Source organism: Palaemon carinicauda, chromosome 6 (genome assembly GCF_036898095.1).
Source record: "Palaemon carinicauda isolate YSFRI2023 chromosome 6, ASM3689809v2, whole genome shotgun sequence".
NCBI classification, from domain to species: domain Eukaryota; kingdom Metazoa; phylum Arthropoda; class Malacostraca; order Decapoda; family Palaemonidae; genus Palaemon; species Palaemon carinicauda.
Window position 1 is genome coordinate 158,681,085 of NC_090730.1, and position 18,097 is coordinate 158,699,181.

Here is an 18,097-nt window from a genome sequence, read left to right on the forward strand (position 1 = left end):
CTTACAGTATCTGCGTCACAGAGTAGTTTCTTGAACGCCAGGGACGTAGCAACGCCACTGACGTTACAAGCTCTGGATCCTAGGATGGAGGAGGGTCTAGATTGAGAGCAAACTCAATAGCCTTCCAATCCCTGAGGGGAAGGAAATCCATGTGATCCTCCTCTTGACCTTCCCCGTGCTGTTCAACAGTGCCGACACACGGGGGCCAGCTGGTGTCATTCTTTTAAGGTAACACCACAGGCTCCTCACTGGGTAAAACCTCAGTTGAAAGGGTCTTCAGTTACTAAACGAAGACTATCCGAAATGGGCCGCACCTAGGGTACAGCACACTCGGATTTTGAGTCTTGGCAATAAACTCAGGGACTCTGTTGAGGATTACTTTTCCCCGTCTCCTAGAGTAGGAGACATCAGAAGATGGATCATACAACACTCTCTTGGTCAAAGCCCAAGTGAGTAGAAAGGGCCGCATTCCATGTTTCTACTGCCTGGCATAAAGGTTCGTCAAGAGGGGTTTTCAGCGACTGAAGGACCCAAACCACGTTCCCAGGAGGAGGTTGAGATCCGACGGGGGACAAGTTATCTCAAACTTTGTATGAGTAAAAGCATCGAAGGGAGAATCCCCTTCCACGATATCAGTCACAAAGGACCGAACAGTTTGCCTGGAAGACTGACGTTGAAAAGTGTCTGAGGTGTCTAGACATTTTTTCCGCAACTCGTTGCGAAAGGCCTTTCTGAGAGAGGAGGTGTAGGACTGTTTTCAGAGGTGAAGTCAAAGCAAGGCTAAGTCTTTGGAAAGTGTTGGCATGTGGCTGCTTGGAAGATTGTGTCGTGGTGGAAGATCCCTCAGAACTCCATCGGGAGCTGCAGTAGGTCCGGGAATTGCATAGCAATGCACACATCTTCAGGTGATGTCAAGACGTGCAACTACTTGCAAGTTCTTGCAATGAAGGGGAGGAGCCTGTCCTCCCTCCAACTGCCACCAATCTAGTGGGGGTTGGCCGAATACGACCGATACCAAATGGTAAACCAGTTAGTCGGTAGAGCTTATGCTATTATTATTATTATTATTATTATTATTATTATTATTATTATTATTATTATACCAAACGGTAAACCAGTTAGTCGGTAGAGCTTATGCTATTATTATTATTATTATTATTATTATTATTATTATTATTATTATTATTATTATTATTACTTGCTAAGCTACAATCCTAGTTGGAAAAGCAGGATGCTATAAGCCCAGGGAGCCCAACAGGGAAAATAGCCCGGTGAGGAAAGGAAACAAGGAAAAATGAAATATTTTAAGAAAAGTAACATTAAAATAAATATTCCCTATATAAACTATAAAACCTAACAAAATGAGAGGAAGATAAATAACATAGAATAGTGTGCTAGAGTGTACCTTCAAGCACGAGAACTCTAACCCAAGACAGTGAAAGACCATGGTACAGAGGCTATGGCCCTATCTAAGATTAGAGAACAAGGGTCTGATTTTGGAGTGTCCTTCTCCTAGAAGAGCTGCTTACCATAGCTAAAGAGTCTCTTCCACCCCTACCAAGAGGAAAGTAGCCACTGAACAATTACAGTGCAGTAGTTAACCCCTTGAGTGCAGAAGAATTGTTTGGAAATCTCAGTGTTGTCAGGTGTATGAGGACAGAGTAGAATCTGTAAAGAATATGCCAGACTATTTGGTGTATGTGTAGGTAAGGGGAAAGTGAATCGTAACCAAAGAGACGGATCCAATGTAGCACTGTCTGGCCAGTCAAAGGACCCCATAACTCTCTAGCGGCAGTATCTTAACGGGTGGCTGGTGCCCTGGCCAACCGACCTACTACCTCCTAAAAGGTATAAGAGCGAATCTCCATAAAGATCGCATTCCGGACAGGAGACCGGTCGGTAACTACCGAACACATCCAACCAACCCAAAGAAAAGATTGAGACGTATGTTCAATCTATTGTTGGATGGGTAATAAGCATAAATCTACTACGGAGTAGTAACACCGAACTGTGAGCATTACAAGCATACGGGCGTAGCTCGACTTAAAAGTTGTGTCAGGAACTCAGTTGGAGAACGTTGAAAATGTTCGTAACGGAGATTCCTCATTCTTAAGATGAAAACGTTCGTACTTCTCCGTCTCAGATCGGTAAAATAGCATAAGTATTGAATGTTCCTTAGTTGTGTGAAGTTTCCAGTCACAGTCATTGTAGGAAACTAAGACTTCTGATCGGGAGAAAGGAAGAAGTGCCTATAAGAAGGCAGAATGTAAATGCCATATGTCTGGTTACAGAAAAGTGGCCAAGTAATGTACTGAATAACCTGGTTTCAGTAAAGGATATAGCTATACAACTTAATAGAATGGAATTCTAATTGCAAGATGTACATAGCCCTTATTGGCAGAAAGATCGCTTGCACGCATATGTACTTGCCCATCTGCGCTAGCGCACGTGTAATCTCTGCCCCCAGGAAGCATTTGCAACGAATCCGGTTGAGGGAATAATGCATGTGCGACGAATCGCAATATTATTGCCCATGGAATTTTTGATCGTAGACTAGCTGTAGTAATTTTTTGAATGAGAGCGCATATGTTCTCTAACAAAGTACTGTATACAGTCCAGTGTTCATACACGGACAAGGATGTCTGATCCCCTGTGGGCGGGGTTTAAAACGTTCTTAAACGTAATGAAAAGCTGATCATGCTGTTGCTATCATTCTAAAACGTAAGCTAACACTGCTCCTTAGGGACGAATTGCTTAAGACAATAACCCTGTAAGGGTAGAATAAAAAGTCTCAGAAGCCTATTGTGAAAAACGATAAGTCGTCGTACTCGAGGTACTGTACAATGACAAGATGAGACTGACTCAATCAAACGGTAGAACCCGAGTTTATGACAATTACAGTGAGCCCTCGTTTATCGTGGTAGATAGGTTCCAGACCCGACCGCGATAGGTGAAAATCCGCGAAGTAGTGACACAATATTTACCTATTTATTTAACATGTATATTCAGACTTTTAAAACCTTCCCTTGTACGTAGTACTGTTAACAAACTACCCTTTAATGTACAGAACACTTAATGCATGTACTACAGTACCCTAAACTAAAACAGGCACAAATATTAAAGGCGATTTTATATCATGCGTTTCCTAAACACGCCAAAAAGCACGATAAAAAATGGCAACCAATGTTTTGTTTACGTTTATCTCTCATCATAATGAAGAAACAAACGCATTTACACATCTGTGTATAGGTTAGTTTTTGCATCGATTATATTGATTATTCAGTACAGTATGTTGATTTTGTTATTACCAATGTTTTACTTAATTTTTCTTAGGACTTCCAAATGAAATGTTTTTCTTTATGACGCCGCCTGAAACGACGGCGTCATAAAGTACGCTCAGTAAACAACCACGCTCAGTAAACAAACAAGGCATTTAACGCGCATGATGAAAGTGATAAATAATGATATTACAGTAAAAACTTTTAGAAAATATGTTATTACAAATATTATTTACCGTATCTATATAAAATCATACAGTACATACTGTACGTAGCAAAGCAGGAAAACAATTTACGAGAGAGAGAGAGAGAGAGAGAGAGAGAGAGAGAGAGAGAGAGAGAGAGATTGTTTTACGTACGTAAATGTAAATTTTAAACAAAAAAAATATGATAGGTTACATCATGTATACTCTTCAGACTTTTAAAACCTTCCCTTCAACTTAATGCATACTAAACTAAAACAGGCACAAATATTAAAATGTTAGAATATTAAAGTAAAAAATATTGTTACTGTACTCACCACGAAAGAAGTTGAAGTAAAACTTGAATGATGATGGCGATGAATTTGCTGCACAGTAGAAATGATGATGATGAAGCTGATAATGTCTTCTACTGTGCAGCCAATGATAGTATTTTACGTCTCTTCCTGGGACACCTCTTCAACTTCTTCCTGGGAAACTTCTTCAATTTCTTCCGAAGGCGTACTAGCAGGAGGAACTGGCTCTTTTTTGCGAGGCTGGAAGAACATTGTGATCGGAAGTTGCTGCCGCTGCTTCCTTTTTCGCTCGAAGAGCATCCTGTAGGGAGTCATGATGTCATCGATCTTGTTGCAGAATTGCATAGACCGAACCATATCCTCGTCCCACTCTTGCGACATTTCTTTCACCTCCTTCACATGGTTGCAGAACTTGGCAAGCCGTTCTAATGTTAAGCCCGTTTCTTCGACATTTTCTTGGGTCTCTTCCTGTGTTTCGCTCTCTTCTTCACTGGCCGATTTCGTCAGGTCTTCTAGGTCTGCGTCAGTTATGGGCTGGGAATGGCAGTCCAACAACTCGTCAACGTCTTCTGTCGTCATGTCGCCAAACCCGTCACCTCCAATTATCGCAGCCAACTGCACAGATTTGCGTATTGCAGAGTGTTGGATTTCAGACGGAGTAAATCCCTCGTCGTCGTAAACAATCTGAGGCCACAACTTCTTCCAGCTCGCATTAACGGTTGCAGGTTTCATTTCTTGCAGTGCCTTCTGAATGTTCTGCAGGCACGTGGCTATGGTGTACTTCCGCCAATACGCCTTCAAATTAAAATCTTCATCTTCATCTTCTTGGGCAGCATCCACACACGCAACGAGGTCCGCCAAGGTATTCTTCGTGTAGAGGGCCTTGAACGCCCTGATAACCCCCTGGTCCATCGGTTGAATTAATGACGTGGTGTTGGGTGGCAGGAACTCAAACTGAATGCCCTCATGCGACAGGTCAGTTGCATGTCCACCAGCATTATCCATAAGGAGAAGGATCTTGAATGGCAAGCCCTTCTCTAAGAGATATTTACTGACTTGGGGGATGAAACACTGGTAGAACCAGTTGGAGGTCAGCATCTTCGTAATCCATGCTTTTGGATTATGCATCCAGTACACGGGAAGGAGATTCTTATTCTTATTTTTCAAAGCGCGAGGATTTTTCGACTTGTAAATAAGCCCCGGCTTTAGCAAAAATCCAGCAGCATTGCCACACATCACGAGGGTAACGCGATCCTTGAATGCTTTAAAGCCAGAGGCTTTGGCTTCTTCTTTGAACAGGAAAGTTCACGACGGCATTCTCTTCCAAAACAAGCCGGTCTCATCCATATTAAACACTTGTTCCGGCTTGTATCCACCTTCAGCGATGATATTCTTGAACGTCTCGTTCGCGTAAGTTTCAGCAGCGGCAGTGTCAGCGGAAGCAGCCTCGCCATGCAGGGAAACGCTTTTCAGGGCGAAGCGTTTCTGAAACTTCGCGAACCATCCTTTGCTGGCGGAAAAACATTGTTTCTGACACTGGGAATCAGTGGATGTCCCTGGTTGAGGTTCATCTACATCATCATCTTCTTCAGCATGGTCGCCATCGTCGTCTTCAGGTTCCTTTGCCGCAAAATTCTCATACAAGCTCAAAGCCTTCGTTCGGATGGTGTTCGTATCCAAGGCTATGTTCTTCTTCCGGCAGTCGGCAATCCACACTGCTAAAGCACCTTCCATGCGTACGATCGTTTTATTACGCGTGGTAACGACTCGCTTCGCTGACCTGCTAAAGGTGATGGTGGCCGTCTTTCTAATGTTCGCCTCGTCCCTCTTGATATAGCGAACGGTGGATTCGTTCACTCCAAAATGGCGGGCTGCGGCCGCGTAACTTCTACCGTCTTTTAACATATCGAGAAGCGTCACCTTCTCAGCAATCGTCATCATCTTTCGGTGGCGTTTAGGCTCAATACCAGCCTTAGTAGAAGCAGAACGCTTGGGAGCCATTGTACAGTAGGGTTTAACAGAAAGTTCAACAAAAAGTTCAACTTAAAACAGTCATGCACAGCACAGATTAAAGTTCACAATAACGTAGCAACATCTACACAGCGATACGGCGGGAGACAAAGTGGCCGCGAAAAGATGCTGCAGGTTGGAGAAGCGGTCAAAACACCAATCACAGGCTAGATTACAAAACTTGGGTTCTGATTCGTCATCTATCAGCGCTTGAACCAATCACAATCCGTCTTATATGCTACGTAGTAGTTACCAATTCAAAGTACAAGGTACCCTACGTATACAGTACAGCTTTACGTACGCCATTTTACGCTTGTTTTGTTGTAGGATATGTCTCTCTCTCTCTCTCTCTCTCTCTCTCTCTCTCTCTCTCTCTCTCTCTCCTCTCTCTCTCTCTCTCTCTCGTACGCTTATTCGAGATGTGATTTTTGCAACAAAGAATATTATTGGATGCAGTACTACGTACGTATACATACAAAAGATTCATGGAAAAGGTGCACATCCATTCCATTTGTAGTACAGTAGTAGCCATCAGCAGCCTTACACCATTCTAATATGGTATGACTGCATCTGATTTGCGTTTCATGTTCTATTTAATTTTACTACGTACTGTATACTGAATTATCGTATGATCACATTCTCTTTTCGTGTTTTATTTCTTTCTGTACTGAATTATATGTCATATGTAATGCAATAAACAATCAATAAGAGCAGATATTACTAATTACAGTATTAATGGAATTACAGGTAACGAAAAATCGTATTTGGGGTCTTCATATATCGCGGTATTTTCGAAATTTCCGGAAAATCCACGATATGTTTATATATATGGGTTATGAAAAAAAACCCGCCAAGTGGTGAATCCGCGATGGTCGAACCGCGAAGTAGCGAGGGCTCACTGTGCTTCACAGTTTTCTCTTGAATAGAGCGCATGCTCAGGGAAGGCTTACAGCCTTTATGAAGTTTTAACAACACCCGTTGAAGTTATGTAAAACCTCTCAGGAACGAGTGTCTTCCAAAAAGGGTGAAGTCTCGTAAGTGGCGGTTTGGTTCAACAAGACCAGACTTTAGATTGCCATCGACCGCTTGCCCGAAGGAGTTGACAACAAACGCTTGAAAACTACTGTCTAATTCAGGCAAGGCCTGCCAGGGGAAATGAACTGGAATGTAAAACATTTTCATTCCAGCTAGCTTCCGCCCTGCCAGTTGAGGGTTTCTCTAAGAGGAGAAAGAATCACAAGCCACCTGCTAACCCAACCACTCGAAGTGGGTGGGTGGAGGGAAGATGACGGTGATTCGTTAGAAAACGAAAGGATCGGTGCTGGCGAGACCAGCCTAGCTGACATAGTAATCAGCTGGGAGTGTAGAGTGACGAAACATCCCCCATTCCGTAAGGGGGGAAGGTCGACCATAAAGTTTTCGGGAAAAACTCTGGATCACGGGAATCGAGAGATTCGCCGCGAAGAGAACCAAGGGGTTTTGAATTTATTTTGTGAATTCCTTTCTCACAACCCTAAGAGATCATGAATCTATTTTGCGCGACCCTAAGGGATTGTTGTGACAAGAACCCGCAGGAACTCTGTCGCTGATTCCCGATGGAATCTTCAGGAATCGTGTCGTATGAGCCCACAGGGGTTCACGCGGCCAGAAGCATGATGAGAAACCAAAAGAACTATGTCATAGTTACCTGTAGGGAGACAGAAACCCTTAGGCAGCAGGTATCCCTCATGGTTTAGGAACCTAGGCAGGTTTCTGGACCTTCTTGCCTGTGGGAGGCTTCCCGACAGACAAGAGTGGCACAGGCCTACCCTTAGAGATAGGGTCTGGGCGTCTCTGAGGCGATGAAGGCCTAGGAGACTGGAGAGACTGATGTATGTCTCTCCTTGCAGGAGGGTTACCCCCTGCCACAAAAAAAAAAAAAAAAAAAAAAAAAAAAAAAAAAAAAAAAAAAAGAGAGAGAGAGAGAGAGTGAGAGAGATGTTATTTCATCCGAGGACTGAAGCAAGGCGAGATTGGTTCCGCAAGGATGGCAAACCGCAAGAACCCTCTCTTGACTGAGACGTAGCAACGTCAACCGCCGGCGCTTGAAGAGCATCGCATGATACTATTCTGTCGCGTTACGCAGTGCGAGGAGAAGCTGTGTCCAGAGGTGGGAAGCCCGGAAGGGAAGCAACAGAGGATCGCAAACTCCAATCCCCACACTGTCAGAACTCGCGCGGCAAGGAACCTCGTCACTAACTCCTGTTGGGTGGAAACTGGAGGGTGGCTGCGCACGCATGAGGGTTCAACATAGTGCTGATTGCGCATGCTTCAACATATCGCTGAGATGGTCGCGCGCGGAGAGTTGGTCGTGCGCGCGCGAGCACTCTGCGCGACGAGAGTCCAAAGACACTCTGTCATAAAAGTAAAACTCTTGATGACAAGGGTCAAGAGAACCCGAAGGTTCAGTGTGTCCCGTGTTGTGAGACCCAGAAGGGTCAGCGCAATAAGAAATCGCAGTTTCTCTGTCACGAGAAACCGAAGTGTCAGCATGACTAAAGGTACGAGAACCAAAAAGTTCAATGTAGCATTCGGCACAAGAGCCTACAAGCCCAGCAATACCATGTTACGAGATCCCGAAAGGTCAACATAACAGGAAAACCGCAGTCTAGCCTAAGACAAGCTTTCTCCCAGCTCTATGGGAAAAAAGCATAGGCGTAACATTCTCTCGAGAACGAGAGAGAAGTTTCCCCCAAAGGAAGAACAAGCCTTGGACTTGCTTTTCCCCAGCTCAAGGGGAAGAAGCACAGTCTTCGGTGACGAGATAGCAGATCTCATCAGGCTGTCAGCAATTCTTCCCGAAAGAAAGAAGGTTGCTGAACAGCTAAAGTAAGGAAGCTCTCCTTCGGAAGGGGGGGGGGGGGCAGCCCAACTGCGGCGAAGGTTAACACTCCCTCGTAAGGGAACGTTCTCCAACCCCTGCAGGCGAACCTCCTGTCAGCACTCTATGCTTCCCGTCAACAAGCCTTGTTCAAGTTGAAGGTCGGCAACGAGTGCTACCTCAAAAAGTGGGCAGCTCATGAATTGCCACAAGAAGCGCAGGACATTAACCGGAGCGATCAAAGCCATCGGCCTTGCTTTCTACGTCGCTGCTATCTGTAGAAAAGGAAATAAAAGTTGTGATGGATTACAATTCATAGCTCCGCTGCATAACATGAACTATTCGGGGAATACTGTAAGTCACCTTCCTTGTAAGAGAATTCCTCGAAAGGGAGCGGAACTGTTATAAACTTTAACTCAAGTACTAAACAAACACACGGGAGTGTTGAGCAACTGCCAGCCACCCATGCAGGGGAGGGCAGCAAGGTAGGGGAGGTAGTATCAACACAATGACAACTCCCTTATGGCGGAGTCCGCCAGATACGTTGTCAACAGTAATTAAAGGTACAAGTATTTAACAACATAAGAGTATGTTTCCATATACAGTATACATATATACATACATATATATGTACAGTATACGATAAACACACACACAAAATAAACTAAACAGAAAACCAATCAAGGCAAGTCTTTGCGGGAGAGAAAGGCAGCACGTCCGTCTTCTACCGAGCCATAAAATAAAGTGGTTACTCGGCTGAGAGGTGTGAGTGAGCGGGGTAGCCAGTCTACCCCACCCCCCAAGCTGCTAACTAGCAGATGGGGTAGTTATGCCTCACTAAAATTATAATGGCTCGTCTTTCAGCTACGCCAAAAGTATACCCCTATAAATAGCGGAGGGTTTGTCTTCACGCCGGAACAAAATAATAACAATAATAATAATAATAATATAATATATAATAAAATAATAATATAATAATAACAATAATAATAATAATAAACATAGGTTTTGCTACAGTTTGCAGGCCAGATATGACAAATTTGGGAATAATTTTTATTTTCCCTAGCATACAAACCTGTACCTATTTAACATAGCATTGTTATTTTGGCGGAGCTGATAACTAGTCGAAACTGAAGTTAACCAGGGTTTAACTACCCGCCGCTACTTAGCGGGGTGGGGTGGGGGTGTTTACCGTCACGTTTTATTTAATTCCCTCAGGACTTAGGGGGTTGGTGCTGGCAGGCCAGTGATTAAAGAGCAACAAGTTAATGTGTGCTAGGGAAAATACAAATTACAGTACTGTACTCCCAAATTTGTCTGTCCCGACGAAAGATACAAACCTTCCGCTTTTTAACATAGCAAACTCGCTTTTAGGTGGGTGGAAGTACTGTCCAACTGGCTGGAGACTGTCCCGGGATGGCCTCTAGTTCTGTACGACTCTTGAGGGATCCTCGCACCACGTTATCCTCTTTAGATGACGGCCTGGGCAATTTTCTACTGGCTGCAAGATTGCAAAAGCCTGTGTCTGGCCAAAAGGGCCAGGCAATCTTCAACAGAAACGGGCTATTAGATGCTGGAAGGGAAAAAAAGGTTTTATTAACATAGGAAGTTGAAAGGTTACAAGGAATCATTTCAGTATCATATACCAACCGCCTCCCCACTGTTACAAGGTCGGGATCGTAAACTCCCTACTGAGTAGGTGGGTAACCAACAAATCGTGATACTGTACTCCCCGCAGAAAATTCATGTCAGCTGTGCGGAGTCCCTCGGATGCTGAGCCCCAAGAGAGGGGAGGATGAAAGTAGTAAGTAGCCAGTTACTCTCACATTCATCCTAGACTTACCCCGCGGGTAACCTCCGCCCTTGATCTTCTGCTACTTGTCCCCTGAGGGAGCTGAGGTGTTAGATCACGTTGTGAGCTGCCACCACAGGACTAATTGAGAAAGTGTCTAGGCTCCTGTGGGTTACGTCCTGCAGTGAACGTAGTTTGACGTTTCCACCTGCCTGTGAGCAGCACCTGTTGTACTGAGAGGTTTTTCTTGAATGCCAAGGAGGTGCTGACCCCTCTGACATCGTGTGCACGGGGCCGTTTATTTGGTAGAGTGACATCCCGAGCCCTGGCCCTTTCAATGACCTGCCTGATTCAAGAGGAGATAGAGTTCTTTGTGACTCTCCTCTTGGTTCTACCCGTGCTCATAAAGAGCCTATTGATCTGAGGTCTGACTCCTAACGTTCTCTTAAGATACAACCTCAGAGCTCTTACGGGCCAGAGCAACAGTTGATCAGGATCGTTGTTTACCGACCAAAGACTCTCAATCTGGAAGGAGCTGAACCTACAATCAGCTACTGCCGGATTTTGAGTCTTAGCTACAAACTCCGGAACGAAACTGAGAGTGACCTGCCCTCATCCCCTTGAATGGGCGATGTCGTAGGAAAGGCCGTGAAGCTCGCTGACTCTACTTGCAAAGGTCAGAGCTAACAGGAAAGCCATCTTAAGAGTCAAGTCCTTGTTAGAGGCTTGTCTCAGCAGTTCGCAAGGGGCTCCTTTCAGGGAACGTAGGACTTTGACAACGTTCTACAAAGGTGGCCTGACTTCCAACTGAGGGCAAGATTGCTCAAAGTTTCGAAGTAGGAGGGACAATTCCACCAAGGAGGAAATGTTCACTCCGTTCAGTTCAAAGACTAGGCTTAAGGCTGAGCGAAAGCCTTTCACCGCTGCAAATGAATAGAGTTTTTCCTCCCTGAGGTACAGTAAAAATCCGCTATAGTTGGGATAGAGGCACTGAGAGGATGGATACCCCTCCTATGACACCAACCACAAAAGACTCTCCACTTCGACTGATACACTGCATTCGATGAGTCCAGGAGGTAACCTGACATGTGTGTAGCAACTGGCTTCAAAAAGCCTCTATTTCAAGGAGTTGCTGGATAACCTGCAGGCGTAAAGACGCAACGATGTCACTGCTCAGTGGAAAATATTTACGTGTGGCTGTCTGAGTAGATCGGGAAGTGGTGGCTGTCTGAGTAGATCGGGAAGTGGTGGCTGCCTGAATAGATCGGGAAGTGGTGGCTGTCTGAGTAGATTGGGAAATGGTGGCTGTCTGAGTAGACCGGGAAGTGGGGGCAGTTCCCTTGGTGTGTCTGTGAGCAGATGTAGAAGGTCTGGAAACCACTCTGCATGTTGCCATGGCGGAGTTATTAGAGTTATCATCAAGTCTAGAGATGCCCTGACCTTGTTCAGAAGCCTCCTTAGTAGGCAGAAAGGGGGGAACGCATAGACGTCCATGTTGTCCGTCGGATGTTGGAAGGTGTCCTGCCAGAATGCCTGTGGGTCCAGTATTGGGGAGCAGTACACCTGAAGTTTATGGTTGAGAGACGTCGTGAAAAGGTCTATTGTCGGCGAACCCCACAAAGTTAAAACTTTGTTGGCCATCTGTTGATTTAAAGACCATTTGGTACCAACTATCTGAGTCCTCCTGCTCAGATTGTCCGCCAGCATGTTCTCCTTGCCAGGAATGAAGCGGGCTGTTAATGTCACCGAGTTGTCTTCTGTCCATCTGAAAATTTCTACAGCTAGTTGGCATAGGTGGTGTGAAAAGGTACCTCTGTTTGTTTATGTAGGCTAGCACTGTAGTGTTGTCGCTCATCAACACTACGTGGTGTCCTGAAAGGAGCTGATGAAAATGCTTGCGAGCCAGGAAAGAGGCTTTCATTTCCAGGAGGTTAATGTGTCACCGCCTTTCGGATTTGGACCAAAGGTCGAATGTCGTCAGGTGTAACAGATGAGCATCACCCCACGCCTCTTTTGATGCATACGTGAAGAGCATTAAGTCCGGGGAAGGAGAGAGAAGATCTACTCCCTTGAGCAGGTTGGTGTCTAATACCCACTAGTTCAGGTCTCTCTTTTTTTCCCTTGATTCCCATCGGCACCAGTGTTTCCGGTGGGTCTGAGTGCTGAGACCAAAAGATCTCCAGCTGCCACTGAAGTGACCGAATGCGGAGACAGCCCTGAGGGACCAACTTCTCAAGAGAAAGAAGTCAGGTGCCCTAACAGTTTCTGCCATCGATGGGCTGTCCGTTTGTCTCTCGTGAGGAAGTCCTGCGCTACTTCTTTCAGTCTCTTCACCTTGTCCTCGGACGGAAAGACTTTGCCTAGTGCGGTCTTGATTCTCATCCCTAGATATACCACTTCTTTGAAAGGTTGCAGACGAAATTTCTCGTGATTTATCAGGACCCCGAGATCCTAAAAGAAGGCCAAAAGTTTCTCTCGATGGAGAAGGGTCTCCTTCAAGTCTGCAAGAACTAGTCAATCGTCAAGATCTCGAAGAAGATGAATGCTGTTCTTGTGCGCCCACGTGGACACTAGAGTAAAGACTCTTGTGAACACCTGGGGTGCTGTGGACAGGCCGAAACACAGCAATCTGAATTGATATATCTGATCGTCCATAGTAAAGCGTAGGTACTTCCTTGGAGATGGATGAATTGGGATCTGGAAGTACGCGTCTTTCAAGTCTAAGGAGATCATGAAGTCGTTTGGTCTGACAGCCTGTCTGACCATTAGTGCCGTTTCCATTTTGAACGGAGTTTTTAGGACAAACTCGTTCAGAGCTGAGGGGTCTATTTCGGGTCTCCAGACCAAAGACGCCTTTTCTACAAGAAATAAGCGACTGTAAAAGCCTGGGGACCCTCCTCGGACCTCCTGGAGAGCACCCTCCTCTAGCATGGTCCTGACTTTGGCCCGTAGGGCCTGGTCCTTTGCCGATCCCTTGGCATAGGAGCTTGTCACAGATAGACTTTGAGTCAGTGGAGGGGGAAAGTCGATGAAAGGGACGATATATCCTTTTCTTAATACGGAAGTCGACCAAGGGTGGGCTCCGTAATTCATCCACCTCTGCCATCTGTTCATAAGGCATCCCCCAACTGGTGGACTGGTCGGGGGATTGCCCTCTCCCTAGCATGGTTGTCCTCGACGGTATTTCTTGCCTTTACCTTTGCGTCCCTTGGAATGAAAGGAAGGCTTTCCGTCTTTCTTCTTTGGGGCGTTCTGCTTCTGGCCAGTTTGAGGTTTGGGAGACTGTTGTCTCTGCAGGAGCCTGCAGGAAGGAACAAGAGGAGAGTGTCTTGACTCACCCTCCTCCATCGGTCCGCTACACTCTCAATGGCCTCCCCGTCAAACAAGGCGGGGCCATCCATTGGAGCGTTGCGCAGCCCCATTGCCTCTCTCTTCGGGACCTGCCTCTGGAATCTCGAGACAACTGCATCGTATCGTCTCAAAATCCAGTTGACCCATTGGTTCACCATGTTCTCTGCCAAGAATTCGAGTGTTCTCGCACCAGAGTGAAGGAAAGAGAACAGCGTTTCCCTACTCTTAGGAGTGGAGAAATCTTGTTCTTGACGACATAGCCAATCGTGCCCAACCAATAATCCAGCCATAAAGCTGATTGCAGAGCATACTTTGCAACCCGCTCCATGTTAGCAGTGTCTGCAGCAGAAAACTGCACAAGGAGAGTTCTCAGTTTTTTCAAAGGCCTCTGGGTCAACGATACAATCGCCAGATCCACTGGTAAGGGGGAAGGATCGTCTCCCACAACTTCATAGTACTTCCTCTGCCTTACGTAAGGAGGAGGAAGTGACCTAGAGGAGTCCACCGAACGAAGAGAGCAGGAGGTGCCAGCTATTTCGGCGAAAACTCTCTTCTTCGCTACCTTAACTTCTCTTCCCCAAGGTAAGGCTACCTGGGTCTGGAGGGTTTAGGAGCGCCAGACAACTGGTCCAGGAATGTATCCTTGCCCTCAGGGGGGATGTCATCAGGCTCTTCCATGTTGTTAACCTGCCTGATACAAGCCAGAACCTTTAGAAATATTCAATCTGAATCTTTCTGCTATGAAGGTGTGACATTCGGGCTGGCAGAAGCAGGGTGCTCGGAACCGTCATCTAAAGGTTCTTCCTTTCTCGAGCTAACAACCATAGAAGCTCTGGGAGGGTGAGGTTCATCAACAAAAAACCTTTTGGAAGCCGAGCGTTCTCTGGGGGGGAAGGCCGCTATGCCCAGGTCTTACATTAGCGGCTTAGACTGAAGGCTGTTCCCCTTTAAATCTGACATTCATCCATAGAACGCCGGTTCTTAGGTAGTCTTCGCGTCTTTCCTCTCTCTCGGTTAAACCTCAAATTCTTCCAAGAGAGAGGATTCCTTTCCACGAGTTGATTCTGCTGGTTTAGCAACCCTGGAACCAACTCGGAGAGGAGTATCCTTCGATGGAGATGAACGATATTCCCAATCGTCGATCTTCACTGTCTTCCAGCTCTCCAAGCAAGAGACTGGGTGAAGGTTAAAGGATTCAGACTTTCGGGAAGAAGCCAACTCTCTTTCCCTAACCGACCTCGCGACCGCAAACTGAGTCGCTGCCATCCTCTCCCGGGTTGGATCCATGATCTTAAGATCCTAGTCTTAAGGTAATCCTCATACCTTTGAGACCCTGGAAGGAGGTGGAGGCGGTTGTGGCGCTCTAGCTAGGCTAGCTCGCCTGGGGTCAGAAAGCTCGCTAGATCCTTTAGGAGACTCCAGGAGAATAACAGGAACCTTCGCCGCTGCAGCTGGGGGAACGTTCGAGATTCCCATTGCTTGTTTAGTTCTTTCACCAGGTCTTGAAACCAAGGTCCATCCTTGGCTAACAAGTTACCTGATGAATTAGTCTCCCAACGATTAGATGGTTTCGATCGCACCGACTGAGGTGAGGGGGAGGGATGGGGAGAACACCGCAACCCTCTCCTAGGTGAGCACTCCCGGGGTGAACAACGGCGAGGTGAACGACCTTGACGAGAGGTTGGTTGGCACGGCGAGACAGCGTGCTCGCTTACCTCCACCCTCTTCTCAACCCTATAATAGTGATCGCTTGAGCGTGTACCCCATTCACTTGACGAGAATCAGTTTTCCTCGCTTCCAGTGGATAAGCTCTTTTATCCTTCTCGCTAGAAGGAAAGGCATGAGACAACGCATGTAGCTTCTGCGCCTTCGGCAAAGGTACAAGACCCTGTCCGAGAGCGTTGATAATCGAAGCTCTCCAGCTCACCTGTTCTCCTGAGGGAGAAAAGCGCGGTGAGGAGTGACAGGGGGTTGAGCGCTTGTCTGCAGTGAGACTGGCAAAATTTACCCCGCTATTGTAAGAGGATGGTCTCGCGAAACGGGTGTGATGACGAGGTTGGGAGAACAGATGGAAAACTCCACCCTCTTTTGTCGTCCAGCTCCAGAAAGCTGTGCTCCACTGGACTGGAGCGTGGTATGGACGAATTCAATACCTTTCGGTGGTATCCTCATGGAGGACACCACTCAGGAGAAGATCTTTCCTCTTGCAAGCATAAGGAAAGATCCTCACCTCTCTCTCCTGATAGCGTGTTGCCTCGCGGGCGAGGGAGTTGCCAATCAGAAGAGAGGGTCGGAGAAGATCTCTCCTCTCACATACGAGATGATCGATCGACTCCATCTTCTGAACGCACATCGTCTGGCGCACGAGGGAGGTGGCGCTAAGAGAGGGGTTGGAGAAGATTGAACGACTCCTCCTTCTGAACGCGCATCACCTGGCGCATGATTGAGTTGGCGCTCAGAAGAGAGGGTCGGAGAAGATCTATCCTCTCACCTACGAGAAGATCGATTGACTCCTCCTTCTGAATGCGCATCGCCTGGCGCACGAGGAAGATGGCGCTCCGAAGGTTGTGTCGCTTCATCTTTCCTCAGCCATGCAACGCTGGAAGGCGAACTTTCCAGTTGTCCAAGTTGTTTTTCCTCCCATCAGGCAAGCCTGGAAAGAGGATTAACACCCTGAACAACCTCTGGCACAAAGCCGGAACTCTATCCTGAGACCTGACGGTCTCTGGCCAAGTCTCTCCGAGGAGTGCTTGTCCTTAACTGCTCTAGTCTACCCGCCGAAGCAGGTGGAACGTCGGGGAAAGCAGAAGAACAGGATTCAGCGCTTGAGTGCATGCGCACACCCAAACACAAGACCTTCTGTAGCTTCTCCTTTGATGGTGAACCCGTCAACCCCAAGGAGGGCTACAGTAGACAAACAGCGTCGTCGAGAGGGACTCCCCTGCGGAAGGCTCCCTTACTGCCTCTCTAAGGGAGACAATGGGAGGAGACCCTGAACGAGGTTGTCCCGGCGTTACCAAGGCACCACTCATACCAGACCGTTCCCCCTGAGGAAGCCGGTCAAGTAGAATCTGGATGGGAAGATCAAGATGGAGGAGTAGAAGTCTGGATTTCTTCCCCTTCGAGGCTGAACCCGAAGGGGAAGAACCGCTCTAAGACTACTTCTTCTTCCGCCTATCAAACCTCACCCACGGGGAGGGCAACCACTCCCAACACACACTACAGGGAGATTCCTTCGAACACGAATGACCTCGGTACGAAGGACAGAGACTGTGAGGATCCGTCTCCTCCGAGGACATGAAGGTGCCTCAACGGCGCCCTTCACGGCCTGGACAAAGTCGCATGGTTGGACCTCACGGGCAGGCACACTTGAAAGAGAAAAAGAGAAAAGAAATTAGTTCCAGCCAGTAGAGGTTAACCGGCGAGTGAGACACGTCTACACTCTACCGAGCTGAAATAAAAAGTGATGGTTAGTCTCCAGTGGTGGGAGCCGTGGGTAAATACACCCTCGCGACCCCCATTAACTAGCAGTGGGTAGTTAAACCCTGGTTCACTTCAGTTTCGACTAGTTTTCAGCTCCGCCGAAATAACAATGCTATGTTAAAGAGCAGAAGGTTTGTATCTTGCGTCGGGACAAAGATCATTTTAATATACAGTATAATAAATATAAAGGAAGAAGCAACTAGGATGGTGATATACACTTCACAGACATCAATGGGAGAAAAAATACTGAATCTCCTGTCTCCTCTATTCTGTAACACCTGGTCATTTATGATAAACTAAGTCAATTTTACAGTACAACTGTCACCTACTTACTGTTTCTAGGAGCTGATCAAGTTGAACCTTTGCCTTGTCAATATTAATCTTCAATACACGTAAATAATGATCGAGGGCAAAAACTTCCTTTCACCGCCTGAAGCACTGTTATGTATGTCGGCCCTTAGGAACCTAAAGAAGAGAAAACAATTTATAAATAATATTTCTGCTTGGCAATGAATCTTCATAACTTTAGGAAAATTCATACAAGGAAATTAATTAAATTTACATAAAGTACAGTACCTTCACTTAATCAGTATTATAGTACTGTACTGTATTAGAAAATCTTTAAAATAAGCTTAACAGTTCACGACTACGTATAATATAATTTACATTATTTGAAGGTAATTAAATAAATTCATTTCTATTGGCACTATACGAACGAGATACTGTACCTTCCAGCACTACAATAGTTAGCTTCAAGAAATCAATAAAATCTCAATACCAATCTTTTACAGTTTACATTCACTAGACTTTGAATCATTATTATTCTG

At 46.2% G+C, this 18,097-nt stretch overlaps 1 protein-coding gene across 2 annotated transcripts in view; it reads right to left on the minus strand.

Moving 5' to 3' along the window:
• The window catches only part of LOC137642764 (N-acetylgalactosaminyltransferase 6-like), a 261,626-nt gene extending 243,891 nt beyond the window's left edge, over positions 1-17,735 (minus strand). For both annotated transcript variants that reach the window (XM_068375609.1, XM_068375608.1), the window contains exon 1: positions 17,604-17,735. The gene's annotated coding sequence lies outside the window, so the exon portion shown is untranslated. The remainder of the gene's footprint in view (positions 1-17,603) is intronic.
• Between the last annotated feature and the right edge of the window lie 362 nt (positions 17,736-18,097).